Raw genomic sequence first — 22337 nt, forward strand, 5'->3', positions numbered from 1 at the left:
TTCATTAATGCCTTTGAAGCAGCTTGAACAATGCAGAACAGCTGATTGTATCTCCTTTAAACTTTACCTCTTTTCCTCCAATTTGACCCCATGCCTTAGGTCATAATGTATTTCACTGCCTGCTATTATTATTGCAAAAGTATTTTAACTGGTAATTCCAATGGGATAGGTCACTTTCAGTGGCTCTCAGTTTTACCTCTTGAAACTTATAATAGCACAGTAGCCCTGTGCCAATAGCTGAGGAAATAATGGAATTCTGAATAGTTATCCAACAATTTGGTCCAGAAATAAAACTATGTATCCAAAAACAAATCCATTACAATTTAATGCAGGGTGATATATACCTTTATATACATATCAGAAGTCTTTGTTAAAACATGCAAATACACTTACGAATTTAAGTAACTCTACCGTTACCTGAGCTGAACCCTGCCAATTTGCTAGAATTATTTTTTTTTTAATAATTATCATATACTCATAACCTAAAGCTTGGATGTTGGACTCTCACCATCAAGTAATTCCTGAAATGGCATTTAGAACCATCTGATCACAACGTTTTTCTAGGACATTGTTTCTTACTGCTTTTTGCCACTAGATGGAAGAAGCAGGTTAACAAACTGCTATTTTTGGTGCCTTATTCAGCTCTACCCAGAAACAACCACAAGACTGTGTTTAAAATAATGACAGTCTCAGCATTCTTTTATTTATTTTTACTGCAGTATTTCTTTTCATGTGAATACTGGATTTAAGAACTGTATTTTTTTTTGTATTTTTTATAGAGATTAATTTTCTTTTTATTATTTTAAAGGACTGAAATTTTCAAAAGTAAGAAAGAAAACAACTGCCAGCTGGAAGAGGAGAGGTGAGAATTATATAAAGATATTGGTAACAGGTATGTTGCAAAGCAATTCTCCACATGGATTATTGTCCAATAAATAACAAACCTCATTCATTTAATTATTCTTTTGTGCCACAAATGCTTATGGAGCAATTGGCACATTGAAGACACTAGACTAGGTGCTGAGAAACACACAAGTGATGAATTAAGTGCAGGAACTGCTTATAAAATTTTTACATTCTGCAAGAGAGCTGAGCAAGAGGTAAGTTGTATTCATTTATGCATCATTTCAAATAAGGTAGAAATGGATAAATACTAGAAATATGGGTGCAATATTTTGGACATACAGGGAAGGTGGGTTTGGAGTGTCACTTTCATCTGAGGAGAGCAGGAATCACTTCATGAAGAAACTGGAATTAAGAGGGACAGTTGATGTGGGAGAGGCAGAGAATGGCTTTCCTGTGATAGAGGCAGAAAGAGCAAAGGCACAGAGCAGGAAATAGCAGTTTAAAAGCATGTATAATGATGAAAGGACAGTGCATTTTAACAAACAATTTAAATGTTTGTATAGATAGGACACTGTAAAATGTAGTTTTTGAGCAAATGATAGATACAGGAAGTAACCTCAGAAGCTAAAGCACCATGTAGAGAAGAGTGGGCATTCTGGACAGTGAAGCTTCAGCTTGGAAACAGAAGATCACTCAGGATGAAATAACCTGGAAATGGGAACACTAGCATCCATCTGACGCTGGTGTTTTATCAAAAGTAGGTTTACTGTACATGTGGGTTTGTAAATTGTTGGGAAGACTCCATAAGAGAATGATAATTCTGACTTAGGAGGGCAGCTTCCTGCAGCTTCTGTTCTCCTTCACCACTCTCCGCATGTTAGAAAGGAGACCAAGGTGGTAAACAGTGTCATTTGACTCCAAAAACACAGTATTTAATCTTTAGAATAACACGTAGTACCACCTACCTTCATACCTAGTGGTCTACTGATGTGAATGATCAAAGAATTCTATTCCAGCTGCTGAAGGCAATGAGCTTGAAGCTTGATACTAGGAGTAGCTATAAAGTTATCCAGTTTTTAAATCCAACCACAGAATTTGTTTTTATGGCCTCCTATGGAACTGTAGCTACAGGTTAACTAAAGGTTATGAAGTAATATTTCCGTTTTATGGTTCTGAATTCACTGCCTTGTAATTTCAGAGATCACCTTGTTCTACAGTGGGACAAGCTTTATGCTGTTATAATTTTGTATTGCTCAATGAATATCATGTAACTTTTTCTTTTCCAAATTCGGATTCTATATTATTCCTATACTATTATTTGTATCTAGCTCATCACTATATTAATTGCTAGAATGTAGATAGATACCTTATATAATTTTAAGCCTTATATTTCCTGTTTTTTTCTATGTCTTGCTTATAAGTAAGGTATAATTAAAGCTTAAAATTAAACATTGTCTTATATCTTAATGGGAGTAAAAATGCTACGCATTAAGTCCTATTTAAATTTGAGAAATATGTGAAAGTACATAGGATTACTAGATTACCTGATATATACATACATATATGCTTTTATATATTTATATTTCAGATGAATAAATTCAGATTATAAACAGCCTCACCATTTTATTCTATAAAGCAACTTTGTGGTAATAGCTAAATATATGCATATTTTCCCAAATTCAAAATAGTAACCTATGATTTTAATACACATATAAAATATTAGCTATGTATAGACCTTATTAAATAAAGCTAATAATTCTATTTTGTTGATACTTCATATACTTCATAAAACATAAACTGATTCCCCTATAAGGATCAGTTTGATTTTATCACTTTTTTTCCCATGTACAATTAAATCTTAAAAAAAGAATCATGACTCAGTAGTAGTATATTAGGTGTGAAAAAATATAACTTCAAAGATACTTATCAGAAGGATAAAAAATGACTATAGAAGCCTACATAAATTACTGGCTTTCTTTTAGGGCTGTGTCTACATAGGCAAGGTAGAGAACAGAAGTACTTACTTGAAAAGAGCTGGGCAAAAATTTTAAGCCCTGTAATTGAAGAAATGATACAGTAATGAGTTTGTAGCCTGGTTAGCCAGACTGTGTATTTACATTGATTCCATTGACTTGACCTAATTGTGTTAACTCTCTGTAACTTTTTACCCTTATAGATATGGGTAGAAAACCTAGAAATAAAATGCTCTAATTTGGTACAACCTAGCCCTACCTTTAATGCAGCTTGGTTTCCTTTTTTTTTTTTTAACATCTTTATTGGAGTATAATTGCTTTACAATGGTGTGTTAGTTTCTGCTTTATAACAAAGTGAATCAGCTATACATATACATATATCCCCATATCTCCTCCCTCTTGCATCTCCCTCCCACCCTCCCTATCCCACCCCTCTAGATGGTCACAAAGCACTGAGCTGATCTCCCTGTGCTATGCAGCTGCTTCCCACTAGCTATCTGTTTTACATTTGGTGGTGTATATAAGTCCATGCCACTCTCTCAGTTCATCCCACCTTACCCTTCCCCCTCCCTGTGTACTCAAGTCCATTCTCTACATCTGTGTCTTTATTCCTGTCCTCCCCCTAGGTTCTTCACAACCTTTTTTTTTTTTTTTAGATTCCATATATATGTGTTAGCATATGGTATTTATTTTTCTCATTCTGACTTACTTCACTCTGTATGACAGTCTCTAGGTCCGTCCACCTCACTACAAATAACTCAATTTCGTTTCTTTTTATGGCTGAGTAATATTCCATTGTATGTATGTGCCACATCTTCCTTATCCATTCATCTGTCGATGGACACTTAGGTTGCTTCCATGTCCTGGCTATTGTAAATAGAGCTGCAAAGAACATTCTGGTACATGACTCTTTTTGAATTATGGTTTTCTCAGGGTATATGCCCAGTAGTGGGATTGCTGGGTCGTATGGTAGTTCTATTTTTAGTTTTTTGAGGAGCCTCCATAGTGTTCTCCATAGTGGCTGTATCAATTTACATTCCCACCAACAGTGCAAGAGGGTTTCCTTTTCTTCACACCCTCTCCAGCATTTATTGTTTGTAGGTTTTTTGATGATGGCCATTCTGACTGGTGTGAGGTGATACCTCACTGTAGTTTTCATTTGCATTTCTCTAATGATTAGTGATGTTGAGCATCCTTTCATGTGTTTGTTGGCAATCTGTATATCTTCTTTGGAGAAATGTCTATTTAGGTCTTCTGCCCATTTTTGGATTGGGTTGTTTGTTTTTTTGATGTTGAGCTGCATGAGCTGCTTGTAAATTTTTGGAGATTAATCTTTTGTCAGTTGCTTCATTTGCAAATATTTTCTCCCATTCTGAGGGTTGTCTTTTCATCTTGTTTGTGGTTTCCTTTGCTGTGCAAAAGCTTTTAAGTTTCATTAGGTCCACTTTGTTTATTTTTGTTTTTATTTCCAGTTCTCTAGGAGGTGGGTCAAAAAGAATCTTGCTGTGATTTGTCATAGAGTGTTCTGCCTATATTTTCCTCTAAGAGTTTTATAGTGTCTGTCCTTATATTTAGGTCTTTAATCCACTTTGAGTTTATTTGTGTGTGGTGTTAGGGAGTGTTCTAATTTCATTCTTTTACAAGTAGCTGTCGAGTTTTCCCAGCACCACTTATTGAAGAGGCTGTCTTTTCTCCATAGTATGTTCTTGCCTCCTTTGTCGTAAATTAGGTAACCATATGTGCGTGGGTTTATCTCTGGGCTTTCTATCCTATAACATTGATCTATATTTCTGCTTTTGTGCCAGTACCATACTGTCTTGATTACTGTAGCTTTGTAGTATAGTCTGAAGTCAGGGAGCCTAAGTCCTCCAGCTCTGTTTTTCTTTCTCAAGATTGCTTTGGTTATTCGGGGTCTTCTGTGTTTCCACACAAATTGTGAAACTTTTTGTTGTAGTTCTATGAAAAATGCCATTGGTATTTTGATAGGGATTGCACTGAATCTGTAGATTGCTTTGGGTAGTATAGTCATTTTCACAATATTGATTCTTCCAATCCAAGAACATGGTATATCTCTCCATCTGTTTGTATCATCTTTTATTTCTTTCATCAGTGTCTTATAGTTTTCTGCATACAGCTCTTTTGTCTCCTTAGGTAAGTATATTCCTAAGTATTTTATTCTTTTTGTTGCAGTGGTAAATGGGAGTGTTTCCTTAATTTCTCTTTCAGATTTTTCATCCTTAGTGTATAGAAATGCAAGAGATTTCTGTGCATTAATTTTGTATCCTGCTACTTTACCAAATTCATTGATTAGCTCCAGTAGTTTTCTGGTAGCATCTTTAGGATTCTCTATGTATAGTATCATGTCATCTGCAAACAGTGGCAGCTTTACTTCTTCTTTTCCAATTAGGATTCCTTTTATTTCTTTTTCTTCTCTGATTGCTGTGGCTAAAACTTCCAGAACTATGTTGAATAATAGTGATGAGAGTGGACAATCTTGTCTTGCTCCTGATCTTAGAGGAAATGGTTTCAGTTTTTCTCCATTGAGCACGATGTTGGCTGTGGGTTTGTCATATATGGCCTTTATTATGTTGAGGTAAGTTCCCTCTATGCCTACTTTCTGCAGGGTTTTTATCATAAATCAGTGTTGAATTTTTCCAAAAGCTTTTTCTGCATCTATTGAGATGATCATATGGTTTTTCTCCTTCAATTTGTTAATATGGTGTATCACATTGATTGATTTGCATATATTGAAGAATCCTTGCATTCCTGAGATAAACCCCACTTGATCATAGTGTATGATCCTTTTAATGTGCTGTTGGATTCTGTTTGCTAGTGTTTTGTTGAGGATTTTTGCATTTGTGTTCATCAGGGATATTGGCCTGTAGTTTTCTTTCTTTGTGACATCTTTGTCTGGTTTTGGTTTCAGGGAGATGGTGGCCTCATAGAATGAGTTTGGGAGTGTTCCTCCATCTGCTATGTTTTGGAAGAGTTTGAGAAGGATAGGTGTTAGCTCTTCTCTAAATGTTTGATAGAATTCGCCTGTGAAGCCATCTGGTCCTGGGCTTTTGTTTGTTGGAAGATTTTTAATCACAGTCTCAATTTCAGTGCTTGTGTTTGGTCTGTTTATATTTTCTATTTCTTCCTGGTTCAGTCTCGGAAGGTTGTGCTTTTCTAAGGATTTATCCATTTCTTCCAGGTTGCCCATTTTATTGGCTTATAGGTGCTTGTAGTCATCTTTCATGATCATTTTTTAATATATATATAAATTTATTTATTTATTTATTTATTTTTGGCTGTGTTGGGTCTTCGTTTCTGTGCAAGGGCCCTCTCCAGTTGCGGCAAGTGGGGGCCACTCTTCATCACGGTGCGCAGGCCTCTCACTGTTGCGGCCCCTCCCGTTGCAGAGCACAGGCTCCAGACGCGCAGGCTCAGCAGTTGTGGCTCACGGGCCCAGCCGCTCCGCGGCATGTGGGATCCTCCCAGACCAGGGCTCGAACCCGTGTCCCCTGCACTGGCAGGCAGACTCTCAACCACTGCGCCACCAGGGAAGCCCCTCATGATCTTTTTTATTTATGCAGTGTCAGTTGTTACTTCTCCGTTTTCATTTCTCATTCTATTGATTTGAGTCTTCTCCCTTTTTTTCTTGATGAGTCTGGCTAATGGTTTATCAATTTTGTTTATCTTCTCAAAGAACCAGCTTTTAGTTTTATTCATCTTTGCTATTGTTTCCTTCATTTCTTTTTCATTTATTTCTGATCTGATCTTTATGATTTCTTTCCTTCTGCTAACTTTGGGGGTTTTTTGTTCTTCTTTCTCTAATTGCTTTAGGTGTAAGGTTAGGTTGTTTATTTGAGATGTTTCTTGTTTCTTGAAGTAGGATTGTATTGCTATAAACTTCACTCTTAGGTATGCTTTTGCTGCATCCATAGGTTTTGGGTCATCATGTTTTCATTGTCATTTGTTTCTAGGTATTTTTTGATTTCCTGTTTGATTTCTTCAGTGATCTCTTGGTTATTAAGTAGTGTAGTTTTTAGCCTCCCTGTATTTGTATTTGTTACAGATTTTTTCCTGTAATTGATATTCAGTCTCATAGCGTTGTGGTCAGAAAAGATACTTGATGCGATTTCAATTTCCTTAAATTTACCAAGGCTTGATTTGTGACCCAAGTTATGATCTATTCTGGAGAGTGTTCCATGAGCACTTGAGAAGAAAGTGTGTTCTGTTGTTTTTGGATGGAATGTCCTATAAATATCAATTAAGTCCATCTTGTTTAATGTATCATTTAAAGCGTATGTTTCCATTTTTATTTTCATTTTGGATGATCTGTCCATTGTTGAAAGTTAGCTGTTAAAGTCCCCTACTCTGTGTTACTGTCGATTCCCCCTTTTACGGCTGTTAGTATTTGCCTTATATATTGAGGTTCTCCTATGTTGGGTGCATAAATATTTACAATTGTTATATCTTCTGTATTTCTTATATCCCATTTTGGGATATTAGAAAGAACATAATCTATGTATAAGAAAAGGAAAAAAACCTTCAACATAATACTTTTTAAAAATTGTTCTTAACTCTTTTTCTAAGCAAAAGTAGCTCAGAGCTAGACATAATTTGAGAATATTTAGGAGCAAAAGAACAATCATACCACTGAATATATGGATAAATTTCTTTTGCTCTTATGATGAGATAGTTTTCTAAATGGCTGTTTAAACCTATAGCCTTCAATGCTTACACTAATTTATTACTGGCTCAAAATTTTGCTGTCTTTCCTTCCATCAGAATCACTTTGGTTAATTTTCTTTACATAATGAGAAATGAGTAATTGAGAATGCATAAGTGTACCTAACACTCAGCGGTTCAAGAAGTATTATGTTGTAGAGTGGGAATAAAGAGTCCCATTGTTACTGAATTGAGTTCAATTCTATTCTTTAAGATCCTTTTCTCTCACAGACGTTTCACAGAATCATTTGAAATAAAGACTATAACTTTGAAAACAAAGACTTAACCAGTTTAGTTAGGGGAAATTGGAATAGAAAATTAAATTTTGAATAAGACTCCAAATTTCTTAGAGTATTTTTGTTCTTCTAGACATCCTTCAGAGTAATTCTTTTAAAACAAAAACCTTGTCAGTAAATTCTCTGCTTAGAACTGGACATTGTTTTCCCGTAGCTTCAGCATAAACTCTAATGTTAGCCCCCAGGATCTTCACCCTCTTCCAGCATCATTTCTCTTGTATATCCCCCCATCACCCACCATGCTCTTTATGCTCTTTTTAACAAGCAGTTTTCTCCATTCATAATCACACTTGTGTCCTTTCCTGTTCTTTTCCAGCACATCTTTCAGTTGTAACTTCTGTGAAGTCTTTGCTGACACTGTCTACTCTTCCAATCCCCACAGTCAGAACTAGAGGCTTCCTGGTCAGGGCTCCCATACTTCTGTTACAGCACTTTCACAGTTTTCTCACGTGTTGTTCACAGTTCTCTTTTCCACCAGATTGTGAGTTACCTAAGGGCAAGGGAAGTGTCTTGTTTTTGGAGTTCTAACATCTAGCACAGAAAAGGCAGATGGTGGTTACACAAGAAATGTTTGTTTTATTAATTGATTAACACTTAATAAGCATTTAATATATACCCAGGTAAGAACAACATTCTAATATTACATTTTGGGGGGATACATAGAAGTCAGAAGCTAGCATGGGCTGTGAATAATAAATGCTGTCTAATTGACATCATTATTTCCTGTTCTCAAAAAACTTGAAGTAGGTAAAATAAATACCCAGAATAAACTATCCGAGATAGTTATATTCAACATATGTATTTTCCTTTCATGTGCAGCTCAAGTCCCAGGAGGCATTTTCTGACTACTCCAACCTATATTTATCTCCGTGTTTCTATTACTTTTCTGTGTTATCCAGCTAGGTTCTAAATCTATGCTTCGTTGAACTGTTCATTGGTTTTTAGATGTGCATTTTGTCTTTCTTTCTGATTATAAAGATTATATGTTCTTTTAGGGCAGGGGTTACATCTTCTACTTTGAATTTTCTCTGCAGAACCTAGTGAGAAGCTGCACACATAATACGATCTCAGAAATTATTTATGGAATGTGTAGGGGTTCAGAATGAGCCTCCTCAGAATGTGTCACTTTTGTATGAAGATTGTTTTGAGCTGGGAGCAATTGAGTCCCTGCAGGTTCAAGAGAAACTACTGCCTTTCTCTTAACTAGAGAAAGGCAGAAGAATTTGAATTAGGAATTTTTCCCAGAAAAGATTTATTACCAGAGATAAATTTTATCTAAGTGGCCCCATCTATATGGCAGGGCAAACATCTAATTATCAAACTTCTGCTTTTCTTCTTACTGTCCTGTGAATAACCCTTCTATCCTTGGAAGCCCCGGGCCCCTATCCCATTCCTTAGCTCAGGATGGCATCTATACATCATTTTACCTTTTGGTCTTTGAACCTCTCATGTATGTGGGGTTCCCATATGTACAAAATTAAGTTTCATTTTCTCCTTTTAATCTGTCTCACGTCAATTTAATTCTTAGACCAGCTGGAAGAACCTAGAAGAGTAAAGGAAAGTTTTCTGCTTCCCCAACAAATGAATAAAAGCAAATTCACATCATTAAACATTGTAAATACTACATAAATAAAAGTACCTGTGTATTAAGTCACAAAAAGCCATTCCTCAAAATATTTTTTGTACAAATTTTGCTGTGCGTGAATACAGCACAAAAATGTCTTACTACAATTAATATAATTCCTTAAAATGTAATGGGGTATTGATTGCCTCGAGGATATTAGTAAAAAATGTTATTTCAGTTTAATTTGATCAAGACCAAGGAAGCAAGAAAGACATTGCTTTACGTATACCATGGGATTTGCTTTTCTGTCTTATTTTGACAGTTGGAATATAGAATTACCACAACATGGCACAGTTTACCAGTGCTGCACAGCCCTGTGACTCTCAAGTTTGATTCTGGGGTCCAGGGCTTACTGATGAAAGTGAATGATCCTTTCTTTGATGATCCCCAGCACTACCAGGCGAAGCAGGACTGCCTTTTGATGGAGTATGAAGGTGAGAAATTTTCTGTTCTGAGTGCCGCAGCTGAGAGAACTAGAGAGCACGTGTTGTGATATATGGCAGTGCTCTCTTACAATATCTGTTAATCCTCTCAGAGTTTCCAGATACCTCATGCTACTCATCCCACGTATCTGAAAGTGCAGTGACATGGAAAGATGAGGTCAAAAACTGTGTGACCTGGAACTGAGATTTTTGGAATGAACAGTCTATATCTGGTAGGTATTTAAGAAAATTATCTATGAAACAGTATGAACAATTCATGTGAAAATGTTAGTTCAAGTAATAAATATAGATAATTGATTTGTTTCAAGTATTTGATGGCATTTGTAAAGCACGCATCCTTAAATTTAAATTGACAGTGTTCTCTAAGTTCTAGGAACTATAAAACTGTACCTTTAAAATATTTTTTGGTAGTCTTGTGATTCTTATTTCTCAAAATGTAGCTATATATTTTGAGAAAGATTTTTCATCCAGATATTTTATGTTTTAGTAATTTATAGATTTCATTGAATAAGTTAGGGAAAATAAGGTAACCTTTTCATGGAATCATAGTGTATTGGAACTCTGCCTGTGAGGAGTCTAGAAGTCTGGCTACCTTAAACATACCTGTGTCTACATCTGAGGCCTCTTGACTCCAAATCCAGAACCTTCCAAGATATGCTATTGTCCTGTTTAAAAAATTCATTTCTTCAACTACTAGAATTTAATGAGTAGAAATTCTTTCTCCAGAATCTCTCTTGAAACCATATTTACCACTTTGTTGTGGACATGAAAACCTGAACATACCCTTTCTTTATCCCAAACTTCTCATACCTGAATCTGAACTTGTCTTTATACACAATCACTTTTATTTCTGACTTACCAGTTTCTGTTATTCTCCAAGTTACCAGCTTTGAGATCCTGATGCATCATTGACCTCTTCATTTTTTTGCCTCCACAAACAGTTATCAAATCCTGCTGATTGTTCTTTGGGGGTATCCCTTGAATATGTCCCTTCATTTCCATCCTCAGCATGACTTCTTGAGGACTGTCTAGACTGTTACAGTATGGTTTGCGATGGGTTTCTGCTCCCAGCGTCTCCCTGATCCTGCTTATCCCACACACAATGACCTGGCTGGTGGTCCTAAAACACCACTTTGATTATGTCACTACATTTTTTCAAGAAGATTAATAGCTCCGTTTTGCTTGCAAGGTTAAGCCCAAAATTGTTAGACTGCTGTTCAAGGCCTTTGATTGGCTGCTCTTCAAACTGTGTTCAGTTACTGTTCTTCCAGAAACCTCTGCCTCAACCAAGCATGTCTGCTCGTTCTAACTTAAATGATTTGAACCTTTGAACACATAGAATTTCCCTTTCTTTCAGCCTACCCAAATCCTCCCTTTTCAACCTGACTAAAATGTCACCTCCTCTATGAAGACTTCTAAGATAATCCAGTTCTTGGTGATTACTCTATCTTTTGAGCTCCTATAATATATCTATGCTGTGCCATTCATCAAAAAATTTATTATATACTGCTTCATGACATTTGCATAACCCCAAATTGAATTTTCTCTATTATTTTTGACTGCTTTTCAATTCTTAGGTAATGTCTGTTTTCCTCATTATCTTTAAAACTAAAAGGCAAGAACATGTCTTTTCTGTTCCCTGAGTGGATTTACCATAAAGCTAATGAAACTTATGCTTCAGGGCCCCTTACTTGCATGGTTCCCTTCTAATGTCCCGTGTCTACTTTTGTTTTAATAATTTTGAATTTTTTTCAGACAGGGTCCTCCCACATTGTTAAGCTTCTGGACCCATAAACCTTGGGTCCAACTCTGAATGGGAATGATAGCTAACAATTAATATTCATTTTGTGCTTATGTTGAGGCACTGTTTTTGCTGTAATATTTCTGTTTAGCTACAGATAGAAAGAACACCCCTCCTCTGTGCCACTCATACCCCAATATAATAAATTATATTAATTGCCCAATTTGTAATGACAAAGAATACAGAAATCTGGCAGAAGCAAGCACACACAGAGCAGGAGAAGATACAGGATCTCTCTGAGCAGCTTCCTTTGGCCCCCAAAGTCTTGGTAATGGCACAGTCCCAGCAGGGCTCAGTCATGAAGGCTCTGAGAAGGTGAATGATTTATTATGCCATGGCCTTTTATGGTTGGGATTTATGTTATCACTTAAGAAAATCTTATACTAGCAATAATGTGTCCTTAATCAGAAATATTTGGAGACATTCTGAATTCTCAAGTCTCATGTGGCATCAGAAGGTCATGTCGGATGTGGACGTAGAAGAATGGAGACATGCCAGTGCACAGGATGCCCTGAGCAGAATCTCTGTCCCCCACTTGACCACATTTCTGGCGAACACTTTATAAGTACTGTTCCATTTAATCCTCACTGAAATCCTGTGAGATAGGTATTGTTACCATCACCATTTTACAAATGAGGAAGCAGAGGCTCAGAGAAGGTCATTATCTTGCCTGTGATCACTCAGTGCATAAGTAATGGAGCTGGTACTCAAAAGGCCAGGTTGTCTGATTTTAGAACTGGAGTTTTTAAAATTCCTTACTAGATTGATTACAGTAGATGAATTTGTTTGTATTATCTTTTTAAAAAATTCTTTTTGAAATTCTCTTTTTATTTATTTAATCCCTCAAGTCTGTTCATTGACATTAATTTTCAAAAACAGGCTGAGGGGAAAGAAAAAGGTTCCAGTGAAAAATGTTTGGAAAACACTGCAAACTCTATTTGTCCCTTGGAGAGTCACTATGAATATTAGCATATTAGTAATTCCCAAATCCTTCAGAAAAGAAATCTGTTTCATATTATTAACCCAACATACATAAACATATTTTCCACTTTTCAGTAATACTAATAACAACAATGGCAACTAGAATTTATTGAGTACTTACTATGTGCCAGACACTATTCTAAAAACTTCATATATTAGTCCTATGACGTAGATACCATTTTTACCTGCATTTGACAGATTAGGAAACTGAAGCGTAAAGCATTTGAGAAATTTGTCCAAGGTTACATAAATGGCTTAGGCACAATTTGAAGTCAACTACTATTCTAAGCTGCCTCCCACATTTAATACCTACTATCTGTAGAAATTCTGCGGAATTAATGTTTCAATGAAATCACTTCAGGAAACAATTGAAACATTACTTTGTATGGACAGCATATAAATTAACTTTTAATATTCACAAGGTCCCGAGAATGCTACATCGAGTTTTCTGAAATAGTTTGCAGTAATGTTGAATATAAAACTTTAATTTTATAAGGTACTAGATTTCCATTCTTCAGAATGTGACTCTTTACAAATGTTCCCTTTCTTGACTCTTTGTGGATTAAATTTCTCAATATGATGATTGTTTTTTATTTGCAGTTGTTGAATCGTTTTTGTTCGAACAGCAAGACTAAACAGCACCTGGAGGTGGAACTCGGCCCGTAAGTTCTCTCTTTTTTTTTTTTAATAAATTTATTTTATTTATTTATTTTTGGCTGTGTTGAGTCTCCATTGCTGTGCACAGGCTTTCTCTCATTGTGGTGAGTAGGGGCTACTCTTCGTTGAGGTGTGTGGGCTTCTCATTGCAGTGGCTTCTCTTGTTGTGGAGCACAGGCTCTAGGCATGCGGTCTTCAGTAGTTGTGGCACGTGGGCTCAGTAGTTGTGGCTCGCAGGCTCTAGAGCACAGGCTCAGTAGTTGTGGCGCACGGGCTTAGTTGCTCCACGGCATGTGGGATCTCCCCGGACCAGGGCTCGAACCTGTGTCCCCTGCATTGGCAGGCAGAATTCTTAACCACTGCGCCACCAGGGAAGCCCCGTAAGTTCTCTTTTAATATACACAAGCTCTCACTGCTTTAGGCTAACTTTCCAAATAGTTTTAAAAATCATTAAACTCATAAAGCAATTATACTCTAATAAATATGTTAAAAAAATCATTAAACTCTCATTCTATTTTGTTTGAAAAATATGCATGTGTCCCACCCATATTTATTATTGTAGACCTCATACGAAGTTAGAAGCATTAAAGTAGGTAGACTGTGCATTTCCACTGAAATACAGAATCACACAGGTGATTGAGAATATGATATTTCCTTAAGGCTGACCCACTTCCTGATTTAAATTCATCATGATTGGTGTTTTTTCATGAAACTAGTCTCACAGGTCTCAAAATTATAGAGAGCTTCTAGTGTAGTTATGATACCCAGTGTTTTTTTAGGATACTTATGATTCTAGTTCAACTCCACTAAATAAGTTCTATACAGACATACACACACACACACACACACACACACACACACACACACACACACACCCCTTACATTTTATAGACTTTGTCTTTGAGTTAACAAGCAAACAAAGTTTAGAAGGTAATTTCCTAATGTGATGAGTTCTGAGTTCCAAACCATTTGTTTTAAACTTTAAACTTTTAAAATTTAAAGCCATCTATTTAACTCCATCCAGGGCATCACCCATTTCTACACAAAGTCCAGACAAGGGTGTATGGATTCTTCTGGCCCTTACTGTGCTGGGCAAACAATATTGATATCTGTAAAGATGCTCAGTCAAGGATTATGGTTTAGAGACAAACTGCATGGCTATAGCTTTAAAGAAAGAAAGAATTCTTTAGATAGTCATTTTGGATTGTTAAATACAATTTTACCACACTTAAAAAGCACTTACCACATTCAGTCTATTTGAATCCCTTCACATTTTGCCTGGTGAAAATGCTATATTGGACTTTCCTCTGTGACAGCCAGTCGTCTAAGTACGTACTTCACCTCCTCAAATTAACCTCACCCACAGATTTCTTTCTCTTTCTTTTGGTAAAAGTTGTTCCTTAAAGTGCTTATTCATTTCTGTCCTCTTATCACAAAGCTTGTTTTATGATTTTCTTAGATGTAACAAATTAGCAAATTCAGTTAGGTGTAGCTGAGTCACTGAACCTATACTCTTTTTTAAAAAATCACATATTTTGTATACTTTTCTCATTTGATGATAAAAGGAAATCATATACATTGTGAAACACTTAGGAAATAATAAAAGGCACATACACAAATAAAAATCAACTGTAATATTACTACCCAGATGAAGTCACTATTCACCTTTGAGTGTATAACCAGGCATCTAAATAGCTGAATATGACCAGCAGGTTGGTCTTTTTTGTTTGTTTGTTTGTTTTGGTTTTGTTTTTCCGTTTCTTTACTTACAGTGTGTTTTTACAATTTTGAATTTAACTACTTACACTCAGAGTGCTTCTCATAGTTACACTGCATGCCTGGTCCTCTGCATATTTGAGCATGAGATCTCTAGAATCACAGGGCAAACATTGTTTTTGAACATATTATCATATTGTCATAGAAAACACGCAGAAGCAATCAGCATTAGATTCTTTCTGTCTCAGGTCCCAAGCTCCCAGTCAGATAATTTGCTTTCCATTGCATTCCTTTTCCTTAGAGGAAAAAGAGTAAGTGGCAGAGGGAACCACCATGCTATTCTTGGCTTTGGCGTTACTACCATTGCTAAAATGCTTCATCAATTTGGATGTGTACACCTGAACTTTTGTGCATCTATGGGGCAGTTCTGATCCTCATTTTTTTTCTTTGAAGCAAAGTGTGAGATGATAAAATAAGCCAGTCAATGAGGCGTTTTAAAGCACTGCATTGTTTTTGCCAAGTCAGGTGAAACCTGAGATCTGCTAATTGAGCATCAGTTGTTTTAGATAACAACAGCAGCAGCAATAATGACCAACAATGCTTACATTAGTTTACACAATGCTTACACTGTGTCAAATGCTCTTCTAAGCACTTTTCACATGTTAAATCCTTTAGCCATACCATAATACATTTTACAGGTGAGGAAACATATCTGTTGAATAACTTAACCAAGGTTTCACAGCTAGTAAGTAAGAGTCTAAATTTGAATTCAAGAAGTCTGGTTTTTAAAGTCCATGCTCTTTAATCCCTGTGCTGCTTCTGTTGATAATAACTATATTAACTTGAGTTGCTAAGATAATTTCTTCAAAATGAATCAGTTATTTTCTTCACTCTTATTAATTGTGTGGACATTCACATCTCGAGGAGAGCAGTTTCAATGAGTAAAACCCAAATATTTTGTAGTTTTAATCATATAAATGCATAAAACATTAAAAATAGAAAACAAAAGTTGAAAACAAGTCAAAAATCTTGAGTATTTATAAGACTTTAAATATTTGATTTATAAATTTATACTGTGCCTCTAGATATTCTGTGACTAAGTAAATTGAAAGTCTCCTGTATTTATCAGAATTCTTTTATTTATAAGTGAAAGAAATACAACTCAAGGAAATTTGAGCAGAAAGAATTGTTGGCTCAGATACTTCAGAAGATCAGAGGTGAACTAGCTACCCTACTTCAGTTTGCCTCAATCCAAAGATTAGAGGTGATTTCAACAACTATTTCTCTCTTGCTCTTTTCTCTTCTTACACCTCCATGTCCTACCCCTCCCCGCCATTCACCTCTAAATCCTTTCCACATCTATGTGTATCTGTGTTGTTCTTTCCTCCTATAGAGAGGGGCTTCCTTTATGAGGTGGTGCTGAGGGAGGTGACTCAGGCAATTGGAAATTTACAGCAGTCCTAACTTAGCCACCTTAAAGGAAGCAGATTTCTTCTTCCTGCTTCAGTATGTAAGGAGGCTGTGACACTGTCATTGCCAGCCCTGCCAGAACCACATAGTTTGAAGGGTGAGGAGCAGTTCTTTAAAGTCAATGAGGGTTCTGAGAAAAAGGGAGAAGGAAAATCTATCTGGCAGAGAGAAGTGTTTGGTGTTCATTTTATTTTCACATCTCCAGCACAGTCATTATATAGTTCTTAAATATAAATCCTATGGGTTATTCAAATTCTTCACATTTTCTTTCTTTTGTTCCACCTGGAACCCTACCTTTTGGCAAATTTTCTGGAGGACTGAATGGAAAAACAAATGTGCATAAGCTATTTTGCCATATATCAGGAACTACTAAAGTATGTTGTTGGGAGATAAGATTGAAATCATTAGCATTTTAATTTCTTCTGTTAAAAGAATTTGTCTTGTGTAGTCCTGAGAGTAATAAGAATATCAAGAATTTATCATTTTGGGTTTTCAAGTTCTTATGTGTTAAGGCTTCTCTGAATGTCTTAATGGTATGCTTCATTAACTCAACCACATTTATTGCCACTTTGAAGATTTTATTATTTATATTATATAAAGGTAGGCATTTTACTGTAAGTAGTTATTGCCTATATTGTCTTTCTAAGGCAGGATCTTGGAAGGAACTAGATTATCTTGATATGTTAGAAGTCCTGCTTCGCTTAATCTTAATAGAGCATTCGTCCATGTGGTTTATAATTCTTGAAATGAATGCCTGTAATAAAGAAAATTAAATTACTTTAATGGAAAAATATGTCGTGATTACTGATTTATTTATTTAAAATACTTTTTTTAGTACTTGCTATGTTCCAGGCATTGTTTTAGGCACTGGAGATACAGTAATGAAAAAAAAATTGGCAAAAAGTCCTTTCCTCATGGAATATTTATTCAGTGAATTATAGTACATAGGTTATAATATGAATGGTTATATTATTGACATCATTTTATAGATACTATGTGATTTGACTTATAAATAACATTTATTGAGGACTTAACGGTATGCCAGGCTATGCTAAGCATATTGTACATATTACTTTATTGTCTTCACCTGGGAAGGAAGTATTATTATTTTGTTCATTTTACAGGTGAGGTATAAAAAACTGAGGTACACTAAGTATCAGAGCAGGGATTCAAACACAGACTCATCTGACCTGGAAGCCTGCAATCTTAACCACCATGCTGCATTGCTTCCAGTGCCCAGGGCATTGGCAGCAACACAGTGGGGCTAATAAACGATCATTGCATAGAAGTATTTCTGAGCCATACTTATAATAATGGCATTGTGTTAGGCACTAGAGACAGTAGAAGGATGAGCGTGACAAAGTCCTTTACCTTATTTGCTTTAATTAAACTTATTAATAACTTGGAGGGAACTGTTAACTAAGATGTCTGTGAAGTGACAGAATCTGTAAAGTACAGATATAAATATAAGTATGGCGAATGTCAACAGATGTCATGTTATAAATTAAGATAGTAAATTACTCCATGATTATAACATGAATCAATAAAATCATCTAAAACTACTATAAATGATGAATAAGAGGAATCTTCAATTCCAATAAATTAATCTCACAACCATGGGACATAATTTTTTTCTATACTCTGAATCTAGAGCTTGCCCTCTAGATTTTCAAATATATTTGTTTGAAAGATTTTGTGGTTATTTCTTTGTTTTTTAAAAAGGGCAAGGATATGTGAAATTTGGTATTGTATAAAAATGATAATTAAAGAAAATTTTTTCTAGGTACTCAATGCATTTCCCAGTAATCTATTCCTTGGTTCTAAAAGTTGCCTTTTCCTTACCCCTTCCTTTCCTTTGCCTCATTCTGTCTGGCTCTTTTTTCCTGCCTCCTACTTTCTCTCCCTTGTCCCAACTTTTCTTTTCCTATCTGGCTTAGAATTGTAGAATACTAGGGCTGGAAGAACCATAAAGGTCCATATATTCCAAAGTTTTATTCAGTTTAGAAATTGCTCCTTCCGTCTTGTTGTTGGAGCAAAGGTTGTTATCCAACCTTTGATGGAAAAGAAGATATAGTGTTGGAAGGGCAGTAACCTCTAAAGAATATCATTGTTAGAAAGTAATTTTCCATATTTAATTGAAACTCACTTCTATATACTTCCTAGATGCTGTTCCCAGTTTTGCCTTTTAGATGAACAAAAACAAGTTTATTTCTCATCTATGTGATAAGTTGGGCAAAAACCTAATCACAGGGCCACATCCAGCTGCAAGGGAGGCTAGGAAATGTCACCTCTAGCCAGGCAGTCACAGGCCAGCTAAACCCAATACTACCTATTATTAAAAGGTAGCAAGAGAGACTAGATACTGATGGACAATTATAGCAATAATACTGCATGTATAAAACAGGAAAACAAGTGAAACATAAACATCATGTTCTGTGTTCTGTGATGGTCATTCAGGTACAGCCACAAGAAGACACCAAGGGGAAGCTCAGAAAAACAAAGTTTATTATACTTATAGGTCCTGGAAACAGAAGGCATGGCATAACATGAAGAGCAACATGAGAAAGCACTAGCATGGGTCAGGAGCCAGAAGGGGCAGAGGTGAGGGGGGCGTGTAGGCTTGGATTTTCTGAGAGAAAGGCAAGGCAGGGCATTGTAAATAGGTCAGGTTTGGCTTGTTTGAAAAATTTTGGCAGGCTGTAAGCTCTAAGGTGGTCCTTAGTTACCTGCTACCTGGCCCTGGGATGATTAAGGCAGAGGAGTACTGCCTCCTGGGTGGTATGACCAGATAAAGGAGGCATGGCTCTGGATTGATTAGTTTACATATCTAAAGCATGCTGGGAACACAATGAGGTATTACCCCATACCTATTAGAATGGCTGTTATCAAAAAGACTAGAAATAATGAGTGTTGACAAAGATGTGGAGAAAAGGGAAGCCTTGCATACTGTTGGTGGGAATGTAAATTGGTACTGCTACTATGGAAAACAGTATGGAGGTTCCTCAAAAATTAAAAATAGAACTACTATATGACCCAGCAATTCCACTTCTGGGTATTTATTTGAAGATAATGAAAACACTAATTTGAAAAAAATATATGCACATGCATATATGCGTATATCCCCATGTTCATTGTAGTATTATTTATAGAGCCAAGACATGGAAACAATCTAAGTGTCCATTGATGGATGAAAGAAGATGTGATATATATGTACAATGGAATATTATTTAGCCATGAAAAAGAATGAAATCTTGCCACTTGTGACAAGAAGCATGGACCTCAAGGACATTATACTAAGTGAAATAAGTCAGGCAGAGTAAGACAAGTATCTGGTGATCTCTTTTATATGTGGAATCTAAAATTATCCATCTATCTATATTGATAGAAAGGTGGAGAGGGAGATAGATAATCTAAGCTTATAGATACAGAAAACAGATTGGTGCTCCAGAGGTTGGGGGGGGGGTAGATGGAAAAGGGAGAAATGGATGAACTGGGTTTTTTTTGTTGTTTTTTTTTTTAGTTTAAATAAATAGAATTTTTTTTTAATTAAAAAAAGAAAAAAATTAAGATACACTTTTGTAATTTTTTCTAAAAAGTGTGAATTCATATGCCTTAGATGTTTCTTAGAGTATCAGTGAAGTGATGGAAAAATGTAGAAAGCATATACAATTTTTTTTCAAAAAATATATTCTTTATTATTTTTACCAGTCACTATAAATGATATTTAAAAAATACAAATAGTACACATTACTAGAAGAACTTAAACATGTAGGTCAAATAGTGCTAAACTGAGTGTCATTATTTGGTCCATTATTACAAGTGAACAAGTATGGTAAATAATAAAATTTAAAGAAATTAAGTATTAAAATTATTCAATTTAACTTGCTTATGTTACAACTTTGAACACTACTAAGTTAATTTTAATTTCTAATTTTAAAGACATCATTATTGGGAATCTGAATTATTAAGAAATACTTCTAAGATGTTCATTCCTTAACATTTTTGATGAGGGAGTTTAGTTTTTGACCTTGTAAATATGACATTTGGCAAGTATATACTTAATTCAGACTTTGGTTGAAATACACACATCTCTTGTGTGAAAGGCAGTAAATCAACTGAGGCTGGATTGATGCTGATACTTTACCAACTCTGTTTTGTGAGCAGAATATTTTAGTATACTGTGAACAGTGTGTTAAACATTATTAACATGAGTCTAAATAACTGGTCCTGAAATTAATGTTCTTTTATCTGACAACTTCTCCTATTAATAGAAATAGAGCTGAGAGGAGTTTAAGTCAAGATGGCAGAGTAGAAGGACGTGCGCTCACTTCCTCTTGCGAGAGCACCAGAATCACAACTAACTGCTGAACAATCATTGACAGGAAGACTGGAACTCACCAGAAAAGATACCCCACATCCAAAGAAAAAGGAGAAGCCGCAATGAGACAGGAGTGGGGGCGCAATCACAATAAAATCAAATCCCATAACTGCTGGGTGGGTGACTCACAAACTGGAGAACAGTTATACCACAGAAGTCCACCCACTGGAGTGAAGGTTCTGAGCCCCATGTCAGGCTTCCTAACCTGGGGGTCCGTCAATGGGAGGAGGAATTGCCAGAGAATCAGATTTTGAAGGGTAGCAGGGTTTGATAGCAGGACTTCGACAGGTCTGTGGGAAACAGAGACTCCACTCTTGAAGGGCACACAAAGTAGTGTGTGCATTGGGACCCAGGGGAAGGAGCAGTGACCCCAGGGGAGACTGAACCAGACCTACCTGCTAGTGTTGGAGGGTCTCCTGCAGAGGTGGGAGGAGGCTGTGGCTCACCGTGGGGACAATGACACTGGCAGCAGAAATTCTGGGAAGCACTACTTGGTGTGAGCCCTCCCAGAGTCCACCATTAGCCCCACCAAAGGGCCTGTAGGCTCCAGTGTTGGATCACCTCATGCCAAACAACCAACAGAGAGGGAACTCAGCCCCATGCATCAACAGACAAGCGGATTAAAGTTTAACTGAGCTCTGCCCACCAGAGCAACATCCAGCTCTACCTACCACCAGTCCCTCCCATCAGGAAGCTTGCACAACCCTCTTAGATAGCCTCATCCACCAGAGGGCAGACAGCAGAAGCAAGAAGAACTACAATCCTACAGCCTGTGGAATGAAAACTACATTCAGAGAAAGATAGACAAAATGAAAAGACAGAGGGCTATGTACCAGATGAAGGAACAAGATAAAACCCCAGAAAAACAACTAAATGAAGTGGAGATAGGCAACCTTCCAGAAAAAGAATTCAGAATAATGATAGTGAAGATGATCCAGAACCTTGGAAAAAAGTGGAGGCAAAGATCTAGAAGATGCAAGAAATGTTTAACAAAGACCTAGAAAAATTAAAGAACAAACAAACAGAGAAGAACAATAGAGTAACTGAAATGAAAACTACACTAGAAGGAATCAATAGCAGAATAACTGAGGCAGAAGAATGGATAAGTGACCTGGAAGACAGAATGGTGGAATTCACTGCTATGGAACAGAATAAAGAAAAAAGAATGAAAAGAAATGACAGCCTAAGAGACCTCTGTGACAACATTAAATGCACCAACATTTGGATTATATGGGTCCCAGAAGGAGAAGAGAGAGAGAAAGGACCCGAAAAAATGTTTGAAGAGCTTATAGTCGAAAACTTCCCCGACATGCGAAAGGAAAGAGCCACCCAAGTCCAGGAAGTGCAGAGTCCCAGGCAGGATAATCGCAAGGAGAAACAATCCGAGGCACATAGTAAAAAAACTGACAAAAATTAAAGACAAAAAAATTATTAAA

The 22337-nt window shown here is 36.3% G+C and overlaps 1 protein-coding gene across 6 annotated transcripts in view; it reads left to right on the forward strand.

Moving 5' to 3' along the window:
- Window positions 1-22337, forward strand: part of C5H4orf33 (chromosome 5 C4orf33 homolog) — a 202442-nt gene that overhangs the window by 46278 nt on the left and 133827 nt on the right. For 4 of the 6 annotated variants that reach the window (XR_009503489.1, XR_009503491.1, XR_009503487.1 and 1 more), the window contains exons 8-11: window positions 809-892; window positions 9718-9889; window positions 9991-10110; window positions 13281-13342. The gene's annotated coding sequence lies outside the window, so the exon portion shown is untranslated. The remainder of the gene's footprint in view (window positions 1-808; window positions 893-9717; window positions 9890-9990; window positions 10111-13280; window positions 13343-22337) is intronic. The other 2 variants (XR_009503488.1, XR_009503492.1) reach the window with 2 other exon arrangements.

The sequence above is a fragment of the Balaenoptera ricei genome, chromosome 5 (genome assembly GCF_028023285.1).
Source record: "Balaenoptera ricei isolate mBalRic1 chromosome 5, mBalRic1.hap2, whole genome shotgun sequence".
In the NCBI taxonomy this organism is placed as follows: domain Eukaryota; kingdom Metazoa; phylum Chordata; class Mammalia; order Artiodactyla; family Balaenopteridae; genus Balaenoptera; species Balaenoptera ricei.